At 37.9% G+C, this 26,404-nt stretch overlaps 1 protein-coding gene across 1 annotated transcript in view; it reads left to right on the forward strand.

Annotated features, from left to right (window-relative positions):
* Window positions 1-26,404, forward strand: part of Shoc2 (SHOC2 leucine rich repeat scaffold protein) — a 74,438-nt gene that overhangs the window by 6,505 nt on the left and 41,529 nt on the right. The gene's annotated exons all lie outside the window — the stretch shown is intronic.

Consider the following 26,404-nt stretch of genomic DNA (forward strand, 5'->3'; position numbering starts at 1 on the left):
TGTTTGAACTTGAGGACTGAGTAATTCTGTTGTTTGAGAAAGGTTCTCCTTAGGTAACATAGACTGCCTTGGAGTCAGCTGTCTTCGTCTGTCCCAAGTGCTGGATTATAGGCCTGTGCTAAGACATCTAGTAGTTAAATAGCTTTTTATACATTATTATTTCTTGAAGAGTATAGAGAGACTTACAGAAGTTTGGAGTATTACTTCTTTTGGATTTTTTTTTTTCCATTTAAGCAGTTACCTTAAAATGTTATATATAATATCCCATGTATCTCAAAATTTTAGGAAACTAAGAATTTCTGATACTGTCTGCTTTGATATACCTATGTCTCTTTCAGGCCTTAGTTTGATGTCATGTCATTTGGGAGACTTTTGATCTCTAGATTTAAAGAATCTATGTTTCCTCTTTTGTAACATTCATCACTTTTATAATGATTTGCTTAATGTCTTTTTTGCTGAAACATAAGATTCATGTTGAGCACTGGCTGTTTGTTTTGTCTTTAATGTATTAACACAGTGTTTTGACCTTGTAGATCCTTAGTAGAAAATTACTTTTAAGTTGTTAATGATGCACAGCTTAAGACAAGCTGAATGGTCCACTAAAAAGGAGAAAGAAGTATTAGCACATTCTTGATCTCAAATACACATTTTCAGATCCTTAGAACCCCTCAGACCTTAACTGAGGGCTTTTTTTCTTTTGTATAATATGCAATTAAAATAATTGCTACATGGTTAAAAGGTTAAAATTATTTCTGTAGACTGTAAGGGAGTTGACAATAAGAACCTGGGGAAACTACTTGAAAAACAGTTGAAAGCTGGGTGTGGTAGCTGTCATCCTAACAGTTGATTGTCCTGAGTTCCAGGTCAGTCTCTGCTGTAGAGACCATGTCTAAAAACAAATTGAAATGACAGTTGGAAGACATTTATAAAAAGATAGTATTTTATAGCAGCTTAATTTATAAGCATGTGGAATCTTTCAAGATGCCATTTGTTTTATAAATAGAATAATTTAGTGATAATCTAGCACCATAAAGAAGTCAACTGGTATAATTTGTTAGAGATTGCAAAATGTGTATTTCAGAAAGATTTACAACCTGCATGATATGGTTTAAAGGTTTTAGTATTAAGCTTTTGATATTGGACATTTTTGCCTAATGAGATGAAACATAATAGATATCAGTGAGTATTTAGTGGACAAAATAATGGAAACAAATAGCTATCTGTAAGTATTAGAATAATACAGTAACATATTACTACCTTAAGATTTTCACAGCTGGAGCTTTATACTTATCCTCTAGTTGTTGGATTAGCTGTGGAATGTGTGGCTTTTTTTTTAGCATGTTTCTCTTTATTGTTATTGTTTGAAGACGTAACCTGTTACAAGTGACATGAGAAAAGCCAGCGTGTTGTTGCAGCTTTTGTTGTTCACTGGAATTAAGCTTTATTTCTCGTAATCTTTCAGTCATCGGCATTGGGAAATGGAGGTTCCGGGTGACAGTTATTACTTTACCAGAGTGTAGGGCTATTTAAGAGGCTGAATGACTTGAGAGAGAGGGTATTTACGTGCGGGGTTTTAATTCGTATATATCTGGGATATACATTTCACTCAAAGCCTTTCGTTCTAGCTCAGATATTTACATTTCTGTCTTAATATTAAGATGTCGTGAGTTCCGTGACTGTATGAGTAGAAGAAAGGTGCTTTTTGTTAAAGCAGACACTGGCTTACCTCTGTATGTTAGTCATGGTTCTTACTTCATAGGCAGATTAAAACAGTAAATTTTATGATTTTATCTTACAGACATTTATTTCTATGCTTTGGAAGTAGTGTTCTGATTTTCCCCCCCAAGACAGGGTTGTAGCCTTGTGTAGCCTTGGCTGTCCTGGACTCACTTTGTATATGGCATTGGATTCACACAGCTCCTCCTGCCTCTGCCTCCCTGAGTGCTGGGATTAAAGGATATGCCTGGCTTGAAATTCTTAATATGGAAATATAGCCTCAGCCTGGTGCCCTGGCACACGTCTGTAATTCCAGCCCTCTGGGAGGCAGAGGCAGAGGCAGGCAGATCTCTGAGTTCTAGGCCAGCCTTGTCTACTAAGCGAGTGCAAGATAGCCAAGGCTATACAGAGAAACCCTTTCTTGGGGAGAGGGGATAAGGGGTAGGGATTGCTGGAGAGATGGCTCCCAGGTTAAGAGCACTGACTGCTCTTTTAAAGGTCCTGAGTTCAATTCCCAGCAACCACATGGTGGCCTATAACCATCTATAATGTGATTTGATGTCCCCCTCTGGCCTGCAGATGTACAGGCAAAAGACTGTATACATAATAATAAATAAATAAATCTAAAAAAAGAGAAAAAAAGAGCCGGGTGTGGCGGCACATGCCTTTAATCCCAGCATTTGGGAGGCAGAGACAGGCAGATCACTGTGAGTTCCAGGCCAGCCTGGTCTACAAAGTAAGTCCAGGACAGCAAAGGCTACACAGAGAAATCTTGTCTTGAAAAACAAAACAGCAAAACAAAACAACCCCCCCAAAACAAAACAAAAATAAAAAAAGAAATACAGCCTCAATTCAGAACAGCCACTAAGCCACGGTGGGTGGGAACTTACATACTAAATGGCGTGTAGCGCTCGGTGTTTTATCTTCTTGCTGCATAATAGCTTGAATAGTGCATGTGGAACACGGGTTAACAACAAAGTACGTAATAGTGCAAAGACTATGTAAGACTACTTGATTTTGTTTTGAGTACTAAAGACCTAAATATGATCAGATAGGATGATCAGTGACAGTTTGCCAAATATTGGATGGCAGATGTTTTAGGCATAAAACATAAAAATTATCTTGGAGCTTGAGACAAAATTTCTTTTTAAAAATAGGGTCACTATTTTCAGACCAGTTTTAAAATGTTTTGCTAAGCCAGGTGCAGTGCTGTATTCCTATAGCCAGCACTTGGGAGGAGACGGGGGGGGGGGGGCGCGAGGGAAGGGGGGAGGCTGGAAGTTCAGTGTCAGCTTTGGCGCCATAGTAATTTCAAGGCCAGCTGGGCTGCGTCTCAAAAATTTTTCTCTCTTTCCTTTTTTTAAACTAATCTAATTTTAGTAACTAAGATGTAAATATTTTTACAATGCTGTGTAAGTACTTAAAAAGTTTAGTGAGCAATTTTTCATTTTACCATATTTAAAAAATATTTGTATGTGACATGTGTCTGTGAGTGTGCTTACCTGTGCAGAGGCCTGAGGTTGAAGGCAGGTGTTCTTCCTCTCTCCCCACCTTATGTTTTGAGATAGGCTCTCTCACAGAATCAGTTCCACTGTACTGGCAGACCAGTGAGCTCTGTGCCTTGCCTGTCTCTGCCTCCCTCACCTCCCCCCACCCCCCACTGCTGGGATAGCAGACACCCCCTCCTGTACTGTTTACTTGAATGTAGTGGTCTCAACAGAGAGACCTTCATGCTTGCAAAGCAAGCACTTGATCCACTGAGCCGTAGCCACCCTTTCCTATAATTTATTCACAGCCCACTTCCTCCCAAAGGCTCCATCCCTAAAGATGATCACTGTGGGCTAAGCATAAGCTATAGCAGCAAGGAGTTCATTTCCTAGCAGGGTTAGGATGGGATGTGGTGTTTACATTTAGAAGGTAGAATATCCAATTTGGAATTGTATGGTTCCATTTAATGTGTTAAATTATAAAGTTAGCAAAATATCTGCTGCCTTTCAGTATTTTGAGTATCTTTTGAAATTCCTTCTAACCCTTTAGTTAAATTAGTCATGGCTCTTTGATATTTCTTTTGATCTTACGTGCTTTTTATTTTTTGCTTTGCACTATTTTGAAATACACATATTTTTCAAATCCAAAAGATGTCATGTATGTTATATTAACCATCGGGCTGGAGAAAGCTCAGCAGTTAAGAGCACTGACTGCTCTTGCAGAAAGAAGATTGGGATTTGGTTCCCAGCTCGCACATGATAGCTCATAGCCATCTTTAACACCAGCTCCTTTTCTGACCTGTGAGCAGAAGGCAAAGCACTCATATGTATGGTTTAAAAAGTTATGTTAAAACTGTTAGGATAGTAGGCAAATAAAATACTTGAACACACAAATCTTCTTTTAGACTACATAAATGACAGAAAGGTCATTGTTTTATAACCAGGCACATTACAAATAAGCCACGTACTTTGAGAATCATATGCTCTCATCTTGCAGGGAACTTAATTTTTTTCTGATTTTAGAGTAATGGGAAAAATTTACATAGTCATAGACAAAGTGAAGGACGATGGGTTTATGTATATAAAAATAAAACATGAAATATAACTTAATAGCTTAAAAGTTTTAAAAATGATCTATTAGGTATTATAGTGACCTTAGCATGTATAATAGAATAGTAATTACATTTTTATTTCTCTTGTTTCACACACATTTACTCTCTGGGTTCTTGGCTGGTCTGTGAATTAAATTGGTATAGTCAGATTAACAAGAGAAACAGCAGCCGGGCATGGTGGCACATGTGCTGCAATCCCAGCACTCAAGGAGGCAGAGGCAAGTGGATCTCTGAGTTTAAGGTTGGTTCGCACAGGGAAATTTTGGGAACACTTTGGTTGTATAGGATTAGTTTGGAGATTCTTGGCAAGGAAGACAGTCTAGATAGTATTTGTGAGTGAATCTTTTGGTAGCGTTCCTGTGGTATAAAGACTTTTAAGATAATGTTTCATTAAGGTATCTGATGTTGAGATTCTGCCAGGGAACTTTACATTTTACACACATGGAAAATAGGAGTTGTACAAGATAGGTGTGATCCCAATTAAGGTTTATATTGTGGGTTGCTAAATAGGAATATTCAGTTCTTTGTTTTAAATTTGTGGGTCTGGAATCTAAGTTATATATAAAGTAATGCAAATTTTCTAGAAAACCTTCCAGTTATTTATAACAATATGAAATAAATCAATCTTGTCTCTACCAAACTATTAGTATTTTATCTTGCTTTCTTATCGAGGAATAGGGGAAAGTAAATTTGAAGATGATGTATACATGAACTCTTGGCATGAGTCTAATTATGTGGACATGTAGAGAAAACATTCATGGGCAGGAACTCTTTTAAACTCATGAAAATTAATCCAATCTCAGATTCACTTAGCTGTGCAAAGATGCATTTCTTCTGTTCTCTTGGAAACAACAGTGCTTTTTAAAGCCTATTAATATTATCACATATCTTTTTGGGTTTTTTGACTATTACTTTGGCTTTCTGATTTGAGAGATTCTCTCTTTAAACTCTTTACCCTGAAAACTAGTTCTATGCCATTTGGAATCAAGAGTTTTTATTTTTATTCTTAAGCTATTTAAAAGAATAAATATCATCATAAACAGTAACAAAAAATTACACCTTCATTCATACCATAAAAATGTGAGTGAAGGAGAGTTGATTGTTGTAAGGAGAGAATCAAATGTAGAGAGGCATTACATATGAAATAAGGGTTGTGTGGTTTTATTCAACCACATCCAACAAATGTTTATTGATTTATACTAAATAAGTCTATAATATCTTCATATAAAGATACTTTTTTATGTGAGGACTGGCACGCACTGATAATGTACATTGTGACCCTAACACGTTAGATCCTGAGGCCTCTGGAGCATGAGTGAGAAGCCTGCCTGCCGCTTACACAGCAAGTTCCAAGTCATCCTGGGATGGATAAAAGGCCCTGTCCTAAAAGACCAAAATAAAACTAACAGCACCATCACAATCACAAAACAAGTTGAATATTTGTTAATTATTATTTATTATTCAATAAATACAACTGCTAGAAATATTGTAACTATTGGGATATAACTGAAAAAGATAGTTGGTTCCTATTTACTCCTTACCTTTAAAGGGAATAATCTTACCTGAGAAGGATGACACAGGGTGCTAATTGTTCTGACAGTGGATTTTTGTTTGTTTGTTTGTTTGTTTGGTTTTGAGATGGAGTCTCACTATGTAGCCCTGGCTGTCCTGGAACTCACTATTATAGACCTGGCTGTCCTTGAACTTAACAGAACTCTTTTTATCTCTACCTTCCAAATTCTGGGATTAAAGATGTAGGCCAGTAAGCCTGTTTTTGTTTGTTTGTTTTGCTTTGTTGTTTTTTTAAAGTGGGAAGGCAGAAGAGATGATGCAGAAAGGCTTTTTAGTAATTAGGATACCTGGGAGTGTTCTTAGTGAAGAGCTGTATATCTATTTCTAGCGGAAGAAATGGCTAATGCAAGTACAATGAAATGGAAGCTATGTGAAGGAAGTTGTGACCGGAGTGTACAGTGGGAAATGCTAGGGTTGTGGCAAAGTAAAGCAGAGGCCAGATCATAAAAGGATTGCAAATGACTGCTGGATTTCTAGGATTTATCTTGAGGGCTGTCTCTAAGTGTTTTAGTTTGCACAGTGACCTGTTAGGTTTGAGTGTTGAAAGACCACTAATTACAGTGATTATGCTAAGAACAGAGTGGAGGTGGATATGGTAAGGCAGGTAGGGAAGCCATTAGAGGAGAGAACTGCCTATACCGGACTGTGAGTGGGCTCAGAGTCCACACTGTGAATAGTGGCATTGCAAATACAGAGAGGTTGATGAAGCCAGGAGAAGTTTTTGGAGAAGACGAGATGCAGGAATTGAAGGAGAAAAGAAATCATCATGGTTTCAGGATTCCTGGCTACCTTCTAACTTTTGGAGGGTTGTTTGAGGGTTGATTTCTATCTTAAATGTTCTCTCTCAAGAAGACTTTCCTGGTTCCCTTACCTTGAGGCCTGTGTTGATTGTTTTCTCTTTATGCTTATGAACACACTGTTACGTTGTTTTACCTACTTGTCTGTAAGTGTACAGGCAAGTACCATACACTGAACACAACCACAGTGTGTAAAGAATAATGTAATGAATGTTGACTGAATGAAGATTGTTTTAGTTTGGATTTTATTGCTGTGAGGAGACACCATGAGCACAACAATTCCTAGGAGGAAAAACATTTAATTGGGGCCGGCTTACAAGTTCAGAGGTTTACTCCTTTATTGTCATGACAGGAAGCAGCGTGCAGGCAGACATGGTGCTGGGAGAACCAAGAGTCCTGTATCTTGATCCACAGGCAGCAGAAGGAGCCTCCCCACAGTGACACATTTCCTTCAAGGAGGCCACACCTGCTCCAAAAGACTGTACCTCCTAATAGTGCCTCTCTGTATAGGCCAAGTATTCAAACACATGAGTCTTTGGGGGGCATACCTATTCAAACCACCACAAAGATATGCTTGTTAATTAAAATTTTAATGCTTATAATAGGATAAAATTGTCTTTTAAACTGTTAATGTCTCAAAACATGTTTGTTCACTAACGAATTAGATGATTTTATGACTTTTGAATACCATTTATAGAAACAGTGTATATTACTCTGATTTGTATTATATAAAGTATTTAATTTAATAAAGTTCCTTTAGACTTAATTATATTAATCTCACTTCTTTTTCAGGCTTTTTTTTTTCTAAGTTCTGTTTGGTTTTCTTGTTCGTTGGTTTAATAACCAATATACCCAACCAGTATTGGATTATTTGTGGCTCCCAGCCATCTATAATGAGATCTGGTGTCCTCGTCTGGTGTGCAGGTGTACATGCAGGCAGAAGACTAGATACATAATAAATCTTAAAACAAACAAACAAACAAATAAAAAACCAAACCTCAAAAAAACAAAAACAAAAAACAAGAGAGGGGACAAGGGAGAGAGTGAGCAGAGGGCAGTGTGGGGTGGGAGGGAGGGAGGGGGAGAGGGGGAGAGAGAACCGAGGGGAGTGTGGGGGTGGGAGGGAGGGGGAGAAAGAAGAGAGGGGACTGTGGGGGCGGGAGGGAGGGGGAGAGGGAGGGAGAGATCATTCTTAATTGAAAGATGACATCACTAACATTTTATGGGTGTTTTCCTAGACTTTCAAAATTTTGTATATATTTGTGAGTGATTAAAAGAAAAATCCCGAATGAGAAGGCTTACAACATGAATATAAGACAGAGTAGCAACATACCTTTTATGCAAAGAATCCTGATAAAAGGTATGTAACCAAGTAACCTGATATAAATGAAGACCTTTGGTCCGTAGACATGGCTCAGTAGTTGACAGTACTTGTTTCTGTTCCAGAGGACCCAAATTCAATTCCCAGCATCCATGTCAGGCAGCTGTAGAGGATTTGACACCCTCTTCTGGCCTCTACAGGCACCCACACACTCAGGCAGACACATACATTTAAAAAAATATCTAAAAAGAAAAAACAGGGGAGGATGCGTTCTAACCTTCAGGTCTGACAGGAGACCAGGCACAATATTTAGACACATGAACACAGAGGCAGTGTATGATATAGGTGGGTCAGAGGGTGGCTTTTCTTCAGTGCCAGTTGATCATTGTCACTGGGAAATATGGACCCAGTGAACCCCGAGTATTCTGAGGGTTTTAATGAGAAGTGGGAGTCTAGCTTTTTTTGTAAAGCTGTCTGATTATGTTGTGATGATTTCAGGAAAATTAAAACCACATTATGTGTTCAGTATAATGTAGCTATTAGCCATTTTTTTTTCTGAATATTGCAAAAGTAGAAGAATGAAAGGATTTGGTCATTAATAGTGTAGATTAAAATAGCACTTTATATATCAAGTTGATGATGATAAATAATTTGAAAGATTGAGGATATAAATTAATGGAGGCTCTTTGAAAGAAGACAGTATCTCTTTTAAAATCTGTAAATGAATATGGATTTTTACTTCAACTTTCAGCAGTGTGGCTCACAGAAATACTAGTTTTAATGAGTGCAGGTTTCTGACCATTGATGGCATCACCTGTCCTGGTAAAAATATTTTTTAATATAAATGAAGAAAGTAATTAGAAACAGCCCATATGTGGGCTGATTCAGCGTTAAATTGATGTAATCATGCCATAAGTCATAGTCAGTAATAAGAAAAATGAAATCTACTATATGGAATGGGGTCCAGAATTTAATGTTTGTCATTCATATGTGAACTTCTAATGTATCATGTATTTATACTACATATGATAGCTGATGTTTATATAATATTCCAGTGGATTGTATTATGTTTTAGTATCTTTTGTTTGTTTGTTTTTGTTTTTCAAGACAGGGTTTCTCTGTGTAGCCTTGGCTGTCCTGGAACTCACTCTATAGACCAGGCTGGCCTGGAACTCACTGAGATTCACCTGTCTTTGCACCCTGAGTGCTGGGATTAAAGGCGTGCGCCACCACCGCCCAGCTCAGGTTTTAATATCTTAAAATTTCAACGATTTGTTATTTTTATGCATCACAGCAATAAGTTCCTTTTAATACAGTGGCTTTAAATACTGAACTTTCAGTTTGGAGAAATATATTTGCATCTGAGAATTGGTATTTATATGACCCATGAAGTATGGAAACACACTGTGTGCAACAGCACTGTGTGCAACAGCAGTTTCCTTAAGGTTTCTAGAGGCAGTTAAGTGCTTTTTGTTGAATCAACACATGGTTAATGTGCAGTATTCAAAAGAAGAAATGTAAAATTTCTCTCCTACTCTGAAACTTTTGTTTAGATTTTGTTTTTTGTGTCCCCCCGGCCCCTGTTAATAGCCCTGGCTATCCTGCACTCACTTTGTAGACCAGGTTAGCCTTGAACTCACAGAAATCTGCCTGCCTCTGCCTCCCTGAGTGCTGGGATTAAATTTTAGTTCTTTAAAAATCTAAATTAGAAATGTACTTTATGTATATGGTTGTATTGCGTACGTGTATGTATGTGCACCACAAGTGTGCTTGGTGCCCGTGGAGGCCTGAGGAGGATGTTGGATCCCCTAGAACTGAAGTTACAGATGGATGTGGATGCTGGGAATTGAACCAGGTCTTTTGGAAGAGGAAAAATAGGTACTCTTAACCACTGAGCTATTTCTTCAGCCCCCATTTTATTTATTCTTTGATACTTTTATATGTGACTACAATGTATTTGATTTAGACCCCCCCTTCTCCAAATCTTCCTGTACTCCTGACTTTCCCTTCCAATTTCCTGTTTGTCTTTTCCTACCTTCCTTTCTTCCTTCCTTCCTTCCTTCTTCCTCCTCCTTCTTCCTTCTCTCTCTCCCTCCCTCTCCCTCTCTCTCTCTCTCTCCCCCTCTCTCTCTCTCTCTCCCTCCCCCTCCCTCCTTCAGTTAGTGATGCCCAAACATGCGTGGGCATAGGACAACATCCCCTTTAGCACGGGTAACTTATCATGGCTTATAGTGTTGAAGAAAATTGACTCTACCTCACTAGCCATTAGCTGCCAATAGTACCTCCAGTACATGTCGGGTTCCTGGACATCTTTCTGGTGCTGGATTGTTGACTGGTTAGGTCTTGTGCAGGTCTTTTTCTAACAACCACAGCTACTGGAACTTTATGAGTAAGACATCCTGTTAGATCCAGAAACAGGTTTGTAGCAGTCCTCCCCTCTTCTGTCTCTTACACTCTTTCCCTGAGCCTTGTTGGGGAGGAGGTGTGATTTAGGGCTAAACACACCACAGCCACTTACTCTGTGCAGTTAGGTTAGTTATGAGTCTATGTTAACTAGTGTCTGCTACATAAAAAGCTTCTCTGATGAAGGGTGAGAATGACACTAGTCTGGGTATAAGGATATGTATTTAGATGGCAGTTTAATACTATGTCCCCCGAGTAAAGTAATAGCAGGGCCTGTGGTCTCTTGATGAGGTTTACAGTTCCAGGTGTGAATCCCTTCCTGTACAGTGGACCTTAAGCTCGATTAAAAAAATTCCTTTGGTTACTTCCATAGCATTCATGCCAATATTGCAACCACAGGCAGATGATCTTGCCAGGTTAGTCATTATTATTATAGCTCAGCAGGGTATGAATTGGTGGCTTTTCTCTTGCAATAGCCTGCAAAGCATGTCCAGCACTGAGAATGCTAGCCAGCGAGGAAGCTTTCAGATCACTTGATTTCTCTATATGCTGCGATCAAAACATGATATCTTACCATCAAATTTTAGCGGGTAACCAAGAGCAATGGCAGGAGCCTGTACTAATAACCCCATGGGTACCCCATGCGTATACTAGGCTCTTTGTTTACTAACCTAGCTTCTGCCAGGGACATTTTCCCTATGCATCTTCTATTAACCATATATATAAAGCAGTTGTTTTCCTTACATTTTTCAAACATCTTTATTGTTATCTCCCCTTTCTTGTCTCCTTTTCCCCCATTTCATCTAGTGTGTGTGTGTGTGTGTGTGTGTGTGTGTGTGTGTGTGTGTGTAAGAGGGAGAGAGAGAAAAGGATATAGAGCATATTAAACTTACCTTATGGCATCCTTTTTTTTTAACAACTGATAGATTGGGATAAACTGTAACAAATATACTCAAAGGTATAAACCAGGCTATCATAAAGATGTAAGCATATATCAGTCCCTTCATCCTACTTTTTGTTGATCATTCATCATTGCCAGGGATTGTAACATATAATTGTGTTTGGCAGTCACAACAAGTCTTGAGACCAGTGCTGGCAACTTATCTTGTTGCCTTAGTTGTTGCTTGGCTGAACTATTAAGGTTAGTGCACAAGAACAGTTTTCTTTGAGTTTTGCATCGTTGCTAGTTCTTAACTTGTTTTAAGCCTGAACTATAGTTAGTCTGGATATAAATTCTTGGGGCACACTCTTCCTTGAAGAGCTTGTATGTATTTCTTATTGATTTTTTTTTTTTTTTATCACTGACTACTCTTTCCTATCTTTTTATAATCTTTAGATGGGTATGAATTGTTCTTACTGCAATCTTGACAGTGTAGTAGAGGTTTTCTCCAGTTTATTTTCTGAACACCATGCAGGGATCCTACAATTTAATTTTGGACACTACTTGCAGTTAAGTGTCAGATCCCATAGGTTAAGAGAGCTCAGTGCTGAAAGACTGCCTCTACTTTCAGCCCCAGACTTCTAGCCAACTACCTTGAAACCCCATCCCTAGGTAAATGACCTGCCAGAAAGGGCTCATAGAATGTTGGAAATTCTCTTTTTGTTTACTGGTTTAGTATAAAAGATATGGACCAGAAAGAGTTACATAGAAGAGATGTATTAGGCAATATGAGGAAAATGGTGTGAGTATTTCATCCCTCTGTCGCACCTCAGTATGTCCACTAAACCAGAGATTCTGCAAGCTCTACAGTTTAGAGAGTCTTACTGAGGTTTCATTACACAGGCATGATTGATTAAGCTGTTGGTCATTTGTTATTAATCTAGTATTCAGCCCTTCTCGTAATATAAGTTGAAACGGGTTGGACTGTTTCAGTAGCCTTATCAGGTAATTGAAGGTGTTCTGTGATAATCCATCAAAACCTGACACAAGTAATTTCTTGGTGTTTAATGTAGTGTTTGGAAGGCTGTATTCCTGAACTCAGGGGAAATTACAAAAAGAGCATATCACCTGGCTTCTCATGGTGTTGTCATCCTATATAACTATAGTACAGTGTGAGTATTAACCTTAAAGTTGACATTGGTATAGCACTATTAATTAGATTATAAGGCAGTATTCACTCTTTCATGGATTCACTGGCTGTGTGTATAGTTTTACCTATTTTTATCTCATATACAGATTCATTCAACTACCACCACAGTTAAAATATGGACTGTGTTTTGACCAGAAACCATTTTTCCTCTCCTGTCTTATTTCATCCCCTATGAAACACTACTTTGCTTTCCATTTCTATAGCTTTATCATGCTAAATGGAATTATAAACTATGCCACCTGTTTTTTTTGTGTTTTGTTTTTTTTGAGATTGCTATTTTTATGAGGCCTGATACCCTTGAGATTCAGGTTGTTTGTTACGTATGTCAGTAGTCGGTACCATTTTATTGCTCTGCGGTGTTCCCTTGTGTAGTTATGTCAGGGTTTGTTTAACTTCAGTAAAAGACATTTGGGTTATTCTTTTGCCATTGTAATTAAAATTCCAAACAAATGTGGTGGACAGATTTTTTGTGTCAACATGTATTTTAATCTCACAGGAATAATGCCAAGAACTGCACTTGCAAGATACGCGGTGTGTACAGTGCAGCATGCGTTGCTGCCTAGAGTAGCTGTACCCATGCAATTTCACCTCTACACCACAGCATGTGGAATACGTGCTCTCCCCATGACACTGTCAGCATTTGCCTGTGCTTTGTTTTTACTTTCGGTGTTCTGCTAGATATGTAATGATGTGTCCTTATGACACAGTTTCTATAACTGCTCTGTGTTGGTATTATGTATAAGGCTGTGGATGAATGAATTCTTCTTTCCTCAGAAAGAACAGCAAGTTTTTAGTTCAGTGTACAGCCAATTTCCAATTGGTGCTCTAATTGCTTGTTCTTTCTCTTGTCTTCTAAATTGTTCTTTCCTTCAGCCTAACCTGCACTGTGCAGTCCTTTATGTTTTTTTCCATACTTGGCCTTCCAAGTCCTCTCAATTGAGTATAGATTACCAAATACATTTGGGGGGGAAAAACCCTATAGTTTTAGAGGTTGTTGTTATTACAAGTTGATACCTGAACTTCTTAGATGCTAAATTTATTTGACTTTGGTTCATGTCTTTATGTGTTCTTTTTAATTTCTTTTTTTAAAAAATGCTCATATCTTGCTGTCAACAGATAAATTTGATTCTGCCTTTCCACTATGTATAACGGTACTTCATCTGCTTTCTATTTCTCTCATCCAAATAAATATGCTTTCTCCAAGTCCATTCTAATCTTCTTGAACAGAGAAAAAAATCATCCTTTTTCTCTGAGACTAAGTTTTATGTTAGTATATACACCCTTTTCACTATTCCTTCCAAGTTGCAAGTAGCCAAACTGACTGCTTTAAGATTTTGTGTACATGATGTATGGTAGAGGATAAAAGGTCATGATTCCTGGTGCAAGTGCAGAGTTCAGAAAACAACTCTGATGGGCTCTTTTCCTTAGTGTGTGTTCTGGTGGTTAGCTCAGGTTGCCAGGCTCCTATAGTAAATGCTTTTACTCACTGGTCACAGTCTCCTCTCACTGGCTCATGTACTGCCTCTTTGACAGTATTCTTACTTGGTTCATGTGTATTTCTTTATGAGCCTTTCTTCAACTATCCATCTGAGATAGTTTTTCTTCTCCACAAATACCAGTATCTTTATTTATACTCTATGTATATACTTTTAAAAATTATTTGTTAGCAGTTTCATACATGTAGGTAATACACTGTAGTCTCATTTATACCCTTTTCTTTTTTATCCATTTCCAACCACCACTAATCCCTCTCCCATCACCAGAACCCTGTCCTACTTTTTTTTGTAGAGAATTTCATGCATGACTACTGTATTCACGCAATTTCCACCCCTCCTCCTTACTCCAATTCCTCCTATGTGCCAAAAACTGATACAGCTGGGTCAATAGTAGATCTATTTTTAGCTTTTTGAGAATTCTCCACACTGATTTCCATAATGGTGATACTAGTTTGTAGTTCTATTAACAGTGAATGGGGTTTCTCCCTTTCCTATATCCCCACTAGCATTTGTTGTTGGTTGTTTTCTTGATGTTCACCTTTCTGACTTACGTAAGATAAAATCTGAAAGTAGCCTTAATTTGCATTTCCCACATTGCTAAGGATATTGAACATTTTAAAAGATACTTCCTACCCATATTTATTTGTTTGTTTGTTTGTTTATATTTTGAGAACTCTGTTCAGATGCATAACCCATTTCTTTTGAGTGGGTAGTTTATTATTTTTAAACTTTTAAAAATTGATTCTTTGTTAGTTTCACATCATGCACCCCAATTCCACTCAGCTCCTTGTCCCTTTGTATTCACCCTCTGCTTTTGCAACCTCCTCCCAAAATAAAAAAAAAAAAAATAAATAAATGAAAGAAACATAAAGACATCTCATCGTGGAAGCTGTAGTATGTCACAATATATCCTTTTGTCTGCACATCTTTACTTGCAAATGTTCATTGCAATGAGTAGTGTATTTTCTTGATTATCTAATTTTTGAAGCTCTCTGTATATTTTGGGTATTAATCTGTCATGAAATTATAGCTGGCAAAATTTTTCACTCTTTGGGCTCTCTCTTCACTCAATTGTTTGTTTCTTTTGCTATACAAAAAGAAGCATTTTAGTTTTTAACAGGTTCCATCTATTGGCCTTAATTCCTGAGGGAATGGAGTCCTATTCAGAAAGTCGTTTCTTTCACCTCAGTCTTGTAAGGTATTGCCTGCTTTTTCTTCCAGCAGTTTCAGAGTTTCAAGTTTCACACTGAGGTCTTTGATCCACTTGGAATTGATTTTTGTGCAGGATGACAGATATGGGTCTAATTTTAGTCTTCTACATGTGGGCATCCAGATTTTCATTACCATTTGTTGAAGATGCTGTTTGTCTTCCTCCAGTATGTTATTTTTGGCATCTTCATCAAATATGAGATGGCTATTAATTATGGGTACTCACTTTTGGGTTTTCTGTTTTATTCCATTGACCTACATATCTGTATTTGAGCCAATATCATGCTGTTTTTTGTTACTATAGCTCTGTGATATAGGTGGCAATTTGGTATAGGAATCCCTCTGGCATTCTCCACTCCCTCACGGCCCCCTCCATTGCTTTGGCTCTTTGGGGTCTTTTGTGACTCCATGTGGATTATTATCCTGTAATGGTTATCCTGTATTATACAGCTAATATTCACATAAGTGAGTATATACCATGCATGTCCTTCTGGATCTGGGTTCCTTTACTCAGGATGATCTTTTCGAGCTCCATCCCTTTGTCTGCAAATTTCATGATGTCCTTGTTTTTGATAGCGGAATAGTACTCTGTTGTATAGATATACTACAGTTTCTGTATCCATTCTGCAGTTGAGGGACATCTGGGTTGTTTCCAGATTCTGGCTGTTAGGAATAACGCCTCTGTGAACATAGTTAAGCAAATTTCTTTGTTGTGTGGTAGAACATCTTTTGGGTATATGCCCAGGAGTGGTATAGCTAGCTCAGTCTTTGATTTTGTTTTTGTTATTTCGAGACAGGGTTTCTCTATGTAATAGTCTTGGCTGTCCTGCTCTTTCTTTGTAGACTAGGCTGGCCTCTAACTCATCGCCTCTCTAGTGCTGGGATTTAAGATATGTGCCACCATGCCTAGCTTGCTACCTGCATCTTGAAGAAAAGCTGTGCCCAATTTTCTAAGAAATCGCCAGAGTGACTTCCCAAGTGGTTGTACAAGTTTGCACTCCCACCTGCAATGGGGGAGTGTTTCCCTTTCTCCACATCCTCACCAGTATGTGTTATTATTTGAGGTTTTTAAAAAAATCTTAGCCATTCTGACAGGTCTAAGATGAGTCTCATAGTCATTTTGAGTTTTGATTTGTATTTCCCAGATAGCTAAGGACATTGAGGATTTCTTTTCTTTTCCTTTGTAAAAAATTTTTGTTTTTGCTTTTTGTTATTTTACTTTACTTTTTTGAGACATGATTTCTCTGTGTAGCCTTGGCTGTCTTGGACTTGCTTTGTAGACGGCGCTGGTCTCGAACTCACAGAGATCTACCTGCCTCCCGAGCATTTCTTACGGTGTTTCTCAGCCATTAAACACTTCTGTAAAGCAAAGGACACTGTCAATAAAACAAAACGACAGGCTACAGACTGTGAAAAGATCTTTACCAACCCTACATCTCATAGAGGGCTAATATCCAATATATATAAAGAACTCAAGAAATTAAACACCAACAAACCAAATAATCCAACTAACATGGGGTACAAAGCTAAATAAGGAACCCCCCCCCCCAGTACTTTTTAAAAGAAACTTGAAACACTAAGGTTTAGAAGTTGAGAGGTGGGATAAGAGGTAAGTTACAATGAGAATTAGAGGTAGATCAAAGTAACTGTGGCAAGAGCTTAAATTATTGTTTTATTATTATCGCCATCGTTATTAAAAGAATAAGCACTTCTTAAAGTGGGGCTAATAATTCACATTTCAAATACAGACTTTTGTTATTTTGTGTTGATAGTTTTCAAAGATGATGATACAGTGTAATCATTTGTGACAGTCTAGTTATTGCCTAGCATGCCTTTCTTTCTACACTGTCTCTCAAGTTTATTTGTTTAGTAAATTAACTAGGATTTCTGAAACTTGCTACCATCAAAGTTTCATCTGTAGGTTGCAACAGCTCCAAACAGTTCTTTTGGTGTAAAAGAACTAGAGTTTCAGTATATGTCATCAGTGCATGATTTAGGCGTTTGAAAATCCTTGTTGGGGCTCATGAAGAGAAAGAGAAAGGAATAAAATTCGTGGTATTATACCGTAATAAACCCATGAAACTTACAACACAGCACATCTGTAATGGTCACTTTCTCCCTTTGTCACGGTGGAGGGGAGGACATTCTACTTTGTTTCACTCTTTGGGTCTCTGTGTTCTTTGATCTTTCTGGTCTTACATGTTTTCTCATGAAAAGTTCTTTGTTAATTTCCCCTCCATGAATATGAGCACCTTGAAGGCTGTCTGTTTAATCAGCACTTACATAATGCTTCGCATATGGACGGCACTTGCTCCCTGCTTGACGAGCATATTCTCTCCCTAGGACTTTACTGTTGCTGTCATCTCTTAACTCTGTCCAACCCTATCTCAAGTGACTTTTCCTAAGCTTTCTTTTAAAAGTTTTATTATTTTTTTATATTTATGTCTGATTCATTGTGAGTTCATTTCTGTGTAAAATATGTGTAAAATAGGACAAGGGCTTTAAAAATATCTATTTCATTCTTTTGTAGTACTAAGAGTGAACCCAGGGTTTTACGAATGCTGAGCCATTACCCTACCACTGAGCAGTGTTCCCTCCCCCAGCCCTTTACTTTTTTATTTGAAACTAGATTAATTGTAGTGGAATAGTTCAGCAGTAGTGCTTCTAGCTGTGTAAACCTTATGAAAGAAGGAAATGAGGAGATAACTTTACTGAGTTAAGTTGGTCTTCCTGCCATTTATTTTGTGCTACCTAGGGGTAATGGTTCTGTCTCTAAACTACATCTCTAGCACATATGCACGTGTATGTGGTGTGCACGTACACATGCACACACGCGCACACACACACACACACACACACTTGCTGCAGCATACCTGTGGAGGTCAGAAGTCAGCCTTGGCTTGTTCTTCCACCTTGTCTGAGACAGGGACCTGTTCTTTACTGCTTGTGCCACTGCTGTGCAGTTTTAAGCACACAGATTCTGTGTACACGTAGTAGACTTATATAAACAAGCATTTTATTTTTGGAGCTATGGAAAGCTAGGATTTTCACAACTATGTAGAACAAATGTGATAAAAGGTGAATTAATTTTCCAATGTGTTCTTGAAGATTTTTGTATTGCTGTTCCTGAAAGCACAGCTCCCTGTGCTTTCACTTATTGTTTAGTTTTAGTATAGGCTAATGTGCCCTCAGAGCATTAGTTCTTGAAGGAGATTATCTAGAATTGATACGCTTTTGAATGTCTAACTTTTTGAACTTTTTATTAGGATATATCATGACTGGAAGCCATCACCTTAGGGCATGCCCTTGAGCTGATATTTTTATTTGGATGTTTTTCACATTTCATTGGCACATCTGTGGTTGGTAGTTTGCTCTTTTGGAAGGTTTTAAACTGCTTACAATTTCTTCTTAATGTAGAAGTATTCAGATATAATTAATCTTGACTTTTGTTTTTATAATATATGATTAATTCTAAGGGTTTAGCCCATTTTTATCTGTTATTGAACATCATTACAGAGTTGTCTTCACTTCCTGCTGTCACTTTAATGTGGGATCGTCAGTGATAGCACCCATTGCCTGTTTGTACTTATGTCAGAGTTTATCAGTTTTGTACACTCTTTAAAGTTGAGTTTCTGTCTTTTTAGTTTTGATTTCATGGCTGTCCGTTTTGCCTATTTCCTTCTACTTTCTTTGGATTTCTTTTATTTTTTCCAAGTATCTGGAGGTGGGAATTTAAATCACTGGGATCATATAATCTAATTATCATTCAGGTGTGAATATATCCCTCTGAGCTGCTGCTTGCATCCTGTAGATTTTGATATATCTAATTTTACTCTGCTCAGGGTGTAATTGTACTTGTTAACTTCCTATTTGATGTATAGATTACTTAGCAGTGTGTTTATTTTCATGTGTTTAAAGAATTTTATTATCTTTCTGTTACTGCTTTTTAATCTTAATTTCTTATGGTCAGAGAACGTACATTATATGCTTTTCAATTCTTTAAAATTTAAATTTTTTATTTATTTTTTTGTTTTTGTCAATTATCTATTTTATTCTTTCAGTAAAACCAATATTTATAGTCAGAATGAAACAGACATAATAGAATTAAAGGAAGTAAAAATGTCGTTTTCTACCATCTTAAACATTTTCTTCTCTTATTGTACACTTCTTTTTAAAATTTTTTTTTTATTAATTTATTGTTACATCTCAATGTTTATCCCATCCCTTGTATCCTCCCATTCTTCCCTCCCTCCCATTTTCCCATTATTCCCCTCCCCTATGACTGTTCCTGTTTTTGTTGTTTCGATACAGGATTTCTCTGTGGAACAAGCCTGATTGTCCTGGACTCACATTGTAGACCAGGCTGGCCTTGAACTCACAGAGATCTGCCTGCCTCCACCTCATGAATGCTGTGAGTAAAGGTGTGCGGCATCATACCTGGCTTAATTTAAAGTTTCTTTATATTTTAGGATAAAGTCTACTTTGATATATTGCATGAACCTTTAGTGAATGTGTAGTTTTCTTTCATTTTATATTCACCTAGTTCCAGTTATTTTATTTTGTGGTTATTCTGTACTTGAGGTAATGGAAATCCCCCCTGTAGAGGGTCGTGTGTGTGTGTGTGTGTGTGTGTGTGTGTGTGTGTGTGTGTGTGTGTGTGTGTGTGTTTTGGAGGCCAGAGGTTGGTATCAGATATCTTCCTCAGTTGTTCTCCACATTAATTTTTGAGTCAAGATCTCTCATTGAACCTGGATCCTTTTAGCCAGAGTAACTGGTTAGCAAGCCCCTAGGAGCTATCACGTGTGCCCCAGCACCCAGATCACAGGTGGATGCTGCCATTCCCAGCTTCTATGTGGGTGCTGTGGGTCTGAATTCTAGTTCTAATGTTTGTGCAGCAGATATTTTATTAGCTAATCCATCTTCCCAGTCAGGTCTTTGTACTTTTATTAGATGAAAATGCTTTCATATTTTGAAGCTGTATGATTTTGAGACTATGCATTCAATAATGTATTATTTTCTTGGAGAATTGACTATCTTCACATCACCTCTCTTTTTGTTCCTGGTAATGCAACTTTAGTACTAATTTGTTCATTCTAGAGTTCCTTTGATTAATATTTTCATGGTATCTTTTCCCATAGTTTTTAAAACAATGTATTTTTATTTATTCTTTGAGAATTTCATACATGTATCTCTTCCCCACTCCAGTTCTTCCCTGTACCTGTCCCATTTCTCCTCTCAAGTTTTTGTTCTTTTAAACTCAGGATCTAATTAGTGCCAGGTATATGCACATGGGCACATTGACATCCTCCAGAGTGTGAGCAGCCTTCCAGGAGGAAAGAAAACTAACTCCGCCTCACTCGATTATTAACTGCCAATAGCTTCTCAGCTAGGGGTGGGAATTCATGATCTCTCCTCCCATTCATAATGGCTTGATTTTATGCAGGTCTTGTTCAGGCAACCATAGCCACTCTGAATTCCTGTGTACAGTGGCCCTGTCAGGCCCAGAAAACGCTGTTTCTCATCAGTCCCCTTTTCAACCACTGACTCTTAAAATTTTGGGTTCTTTTGTCTTGCGTCTTCCCTGAGCCTTGCAGGGATAAAGGATATGGTTTAGATGGCTCACTTGGGGCTAGGCACTATACTGGCATTTATTCTGTGACTAGTTGTGACGCTATACTAACCATCATCTACTGCCAAGAGTTGGATGAGGCTTGAGAGCTGCACTAATCTTTGGGTATAACAAAAAGCATATTTAGCAGGCAGTGTGCTTCTATGTTCATTTGGGAAAGTAAAGCCCGGCTCAGTAGCTCACACCTTTAATTCCAGCACTCGAGAGGCAGAGGCAGGCGGATTGCTGTGAGTTTGAGGCCAGCCTGGTCTACAAAGCAAGTCTAGAACAGCCAAGGCTAACAAAGAGAAACCCTGTCTCGAAAAAAACAAAAAACAAAACAACAACAACAAGAAAAAGAAAAGTAATAGACTCTCTTCTGTGACCTATTCAGCCACAGGTTCCTGGCCCAGATTATAGTACTAAGTATGAGGTTAGTCCTCTGGAGTGGGCCCTAAATCTAATTTATAACTGCCCTATGTGGTTGAATTGATTATTTATGACACTTTGAAATCATCCTGCCTGTCTTTTTAATGGATTATAGTTATGTTGGAACCACTTAAGAGTTAACGTTGTTGTGCTTGTATTTAAATGTGCTGGCTTATAGTCTTTGTATTCTCTATTTAATTACTCATCTACTCTGCTGCTCTATGGATTACCCAACATTTGTCTTAGGGTTTCATTTTCCTACTGATTTTATATTGTTGCCCCCTTCTTGTAATTAATTTATGGTTTACAATATCTTCTTAAAATTTTATTACTCTTACTTGTATGAAAACTTTACTAATGGAAGTAGAATGTACTTAGTATAGTTTAAATCTTTTTCTTCTCACTTATGATACTATCATCTTGGCTATTACTGTCCATGCGTTAACATCCATCCTTGCTTTCAACAGTCTAACATAACATTAAACTGAAGAAGAGATACGTTGCAGTTTTATTTATCTATATTCTTTTATCTTCTCCACTGGTGGTCTTCATTTCTTTTTAAATTTAATTTAATTTAGTTTTTTTTAAATTGAAAATAGATTCTTCTCTCATATAATGCACCACGATTAGTTTCCCCTCTCTCCATTGCTCCTAGCTCCCTCCCCTGCACCTCTCTTCTTCCCCTCATCCACTCCGTTTCCTCTTCAGAAAAGACTAGGCCTCCAAGTGACAAGCTAAATATGACAAACAAGATACAATAAGACAAGGCAAAAACCTCTCATATTGTGGGTGGACAAGGGAGTCTAATAAGAGGAAAAGAGTCCCAAGGTCAGGCCACAGAGCCAGAGACATGCCTGCTTCCACTGTTAGGAGTCCCACAAAACACCAGACTAACAGCCATAACAGATATGCAAAGGACCTGGTGCAGACCCATGTTAGCTCTGCTTAGGTAATTTGGTAGGCCATGTTCTCTTGGTGTCTTCCATCCCCTTTGACTCCTACAGTCTTCTGCAGGGTTCCCTGAGTTCTGAGGGGAGGCATCCAATGAAGAACTCTAATTTAGACTCTAGCTGCATATTGTCTGGCTGTGGGAGTCTACACCTACTCCCGTCCTTTGCCAGAGGAAGCCTCTCTAATGATGACTGAACAAGGCACCAATTTGAGTATAGCAGAATGTCATTAGAAATAATTTCATTGGTTTATTTTTGCCAGTCATGTTTGGTTCTACCCTATGTCTCTGGGCTATTCAGTCTCCAGTTCCTGACCATCCAGGCAGTGTAGGGCATGGACTCTCTCTTGTGGCTTGGGCCTCAAGTTAAACGAGGCATTGATTGGCCACTCTCACAAGTATTTGCTTGTTTTTGTTCTAGAGCTTTCAAATTGCTGTTAAGTTGCTATTGTGAGACCCCCCTGCTTTTTTTAAATATGAAAGCACTTGGAGCTATGAACTTTTGCGTTGGTTCCATTGTGTTCCATAAGTTTGAGTATATTGTGCATTCATTTTTATTGAATTGTGTAATGACTTTAATTTCTTTATTGACCTATATTTCATTAAGTAGAGAGCTGTTCAGTTTCTGTGAATTTGTAAGCTTTTGTTGGTTCTGTTGTTGTTGATGATGATACTTAACTTCATGCTTGTCTGGTTGGATGCAGGGATTTATTTCAATTTTCTTCTATCTTTTGAGAGTTGCTTTGTACCTGAGTATGTGGTCAGTTTTGGAGAAAGTTCCAGGAGGTACTGAGAAGAAGTTATATTCTAGTATGTTTAGGTGGAATGTTCTGTAAATATATGTTAGGTTCATTTGGTTTACAATGTCAATTAGTGCCAACATTTCTCTCTCTAGTTTTGAATGGCTTGCACATTTGTAAGTGTGGTGTATTGAAGTCTCCCAGTATTAGTGTGGGAGGGTTAATATGTGACTTTTAAGCTGCAGTCGTATTGCCTTTACAAAGTGGGTACCCTTGTTTTGGGGACATAGATGTTAAGAATTGAAATGTCATCTTGGTGGATTTATCTTTTTGAGTATGTAGTGTCCTTTCACCTTTCTTGATTAGTTTTGGTTTGAAGTCTATTTTGTTAGGTATTAAAATGGTTACACCAGCTTATTTCTTAGCTCCATTTGCTTGGAATATCTTTTTTAAAGTCTTTACTCTGAGATGAAATTTATCTTTAATGTTGAGGTATTTTTCTTGCATTCAGTAGAAGGGTTGACCCTGTTTTCACATCCATTCTGTTAATATCTTTTTGTTGGGGAATTGAGACTACTGATATTGAGAAATATCAATGATAATGATTCTTAATTCCTCTTTTGTGTGGTTGTTGTTGTTGTTGTTGTGTGTGTGTGTGTGTATGTCCACAACCACACTTCCTTTCTTTTAGTTTTGTTGCTGTGTGATTATTTCCTTTGTTTTATGGGGTGTAGTTAACCTCCTTGGTTTGGATTTTTCCTTCTACCACCTTCTATAGGGCTGAATTTGTAGATAGATATTGTTTTAATTTGAATTTACCATGGAATAGCTCATTTCTCTGTTTTGCTGAACTGGCATCTGTCCGAGCCTTTGGCTTTTAGATCCTCCATTGAGAAGTTGGCTGTAGGTCTAGTAAGTCTGCCTTTATATGATACATGATCTTTTCCCCTTGCGTGCGGCTTTTAATATTCTTTCTTTATTCTGTATGTTTAGTGTTTTGATTATTATATGGTAAGCAGACTTTTCTCATTTGGTGCAATCTATTTGGTGTTCTGTATGTATGTATGCCTTGTGTACCCTTATAGACATGCTCTTTTTTAAAGTTAGGAAATTTTTCTGTGATTTTGTTGAAAATATTTTCTGGGCCTTTGAGCTGGGTTTCTTGATCTTTTTATAGTGTCTCAGATTTCTTTGATGTTTAGTGTCAGGAATTTTTTAGATTGAGCATTTTCTGCGTTGGATGTATCCATTTCTTCTCATTTTCAATGTCTGAGATTCTCCCATTTCTTGTGTTCTGTTGGTGAAGCTTGCCTTTGTAATTCTGTTCATATTCCTAAAATTTTCATTTTTTATTTGTTTCTATTTTGTTTATTGCTTTTGTTTTGCTTTTCAGGGCTTAAACAGGCTTTTTTTGTTGTTGTTGTTTTTCAAACCAGGGTTTCTCTGTTACATAGAGCTCTGCCTGTCCTGGACTCTTTGTAAAACCAGGCTGGCCTGGTACTCAAAGAGATCTGCCTGCCTCTGCCTCCCAAGTGCTGGGATGTCTTGAACAGTTTTGTTTCCTTCAACTGTTTGTTTCCTCTTGGCTTTCTTAAATGTATTTATTCATTTTTCTCCAATTGTTTGTGTTTTCCTGTATTTCTTTAAGGGATTTGTTAATTTCCTCTTTAGGACCTCTATCATCTTCATACAGTTGGTTTCTCAGGTCTTCTTCTTGTGCTTCAGATATGTTGGGATATTCAGGGCCTGTTGTGGTAGGATGGTCCTGGATTTACTGTTTGTATTATTTTATTCTGTCATCTAGGTATCTGGGTTTGGGGTGATTCTAAATCTAGGAGGTGCTCATTTCTTTGTTTTTGTTGATTGGGTGCTTTGTTGTTTGGTTTCTGGTTCTCTGGATTTTCAGAGTGCTTCGGCTGTGTGCTGCCTGTTTTCTGGCATGTTTGGCTGATGTGTTCAAAGGGAATGCTTGCTAGTGTTGGAGGTTTGGGGGAAGGGCATGTCAGGGGAGCTAGTCCATTGCAGTGCTAGAGGCAGTCCTGAGGATGAATCTGCTGCAACACAGAGAGTGGAGGCCAGCAGGCAGCCTACCTGGTTATCTGGAAGGCATGGTCTGTGTTTGAGCAAGAGTGTCAGCCTGGTTTGGGGGCCTCAAACACAGCAATAAGGTGGGGAGAGGAGGCCTAAGGGGGGATTGTCTGTGGGATCCACAGGAGGTATGGACAGGGCGTGGGTGTGTGGGCTGTGTTTGTGTGTGGGCGACTACAGCTGGTGTTCTGTTACGGTACTAGGAGCAGCCCTGAGAATGGGGTCTGGGAAACAGGGAGAGGGGATCAGGTCTGTGTGTAGCCTAACTGTGGGTTTCTGTCATTTCTTACGGTGCAAGTTGTAGTCTGTAACTCTCTTTATTTTGTTTCATCTGAGTATTCCTTCATTTTACTTACTTATCTGGAGTACTGTTTTTTTCTGAGTAAGTAATCCTGGGTTTACGGGTCTTTTAACACTTGAAAAAAATTTCCACTTCTTTTTTTTTTTTGGCCAATTAAAGAGCTCACTGCTACTCGAGTCATTGTTATACTGTAGCTTTGCATTGGCCAATAAGTGCTATTTTCATGTTATGTACATATTTCTTTGAATTGCTTTGATTTGGAGAGAGTTTATTCTTTGTTTTCTCTCAATAGATTTATGAAAATACTAGCCATAATCTTTTCATTTTTTTTTTTAGCTTTACATTCTTTTTCTTTGCCCTGGGTCTTGTAATAATTGAATCCTAGCTGTTTTGTTTTCATATACTCCCCAAGCTTCTGTTAAATGTTGAGTTTTAGAAATGTTTGTTGTGATTTCAGTGAACTTTCTGTAATTTCTGTTCTTGTATTGACCAGTATGTTGAATTGTACAGTTTTTGTTTATTATGATTCTTAGTTGTAAAATTTCCAGATTATTTCTTTGTATTTTTTGTTCAGATACTTTTTATGTTTGATTTCAAGAGCATTTATTTGTTGTAGTGTTCTTTTTCTTGGTTGTTGTTTTGTTGGGATTTTTTTTGTTTGTTTGTTTTTTGTTTTTAGAAACAGAATTTCTCTGTGTATTCTTGGCTGTCCTGGACTCACTTCGTAGAATTTACCAGTATTTTATGCGCTGCAATTTCAGGTTGAGATCATGCACTCTGCCCAATCTGTGTTCATGTCTGCAGCAGAAGTCTTATCTTTTTCATTGTCTTGTACAAACTGAACCTGTTCTTTACTCTGGACAGAACTTTTCCTTTTCTCTATAGTCCATGATATTCTACTTTGCCACTCTATCCTGTTTTTTTTTCTCTAAAACAATGTATTTTATGTCACTAATCTGAGAAATTAATGTGTTGTCTTGCCAGTAGTAGTGACATGTGAGTGTTTTAGTTAGTATAATAAACTATAAAGTTATGGGGTTGGAGAATATATCCTATGCAAACACCCCAGCCCCCAGGCTCCCCATC

Source organism: Acomys russatus, chromosome 5, assembly GCF_903995435.1.
Source record: "Acomys russatus chromosome 5, mAcoRus1.1, whole genome shotgun sequence".
In the NCBI taxonomy this organism is placed as follows: domain Eukaryota; kingdom Metazoa; phylum Chordata; class Mammalia; order Rodentia; family Muridae; genus Acomys; species Acomys russatus.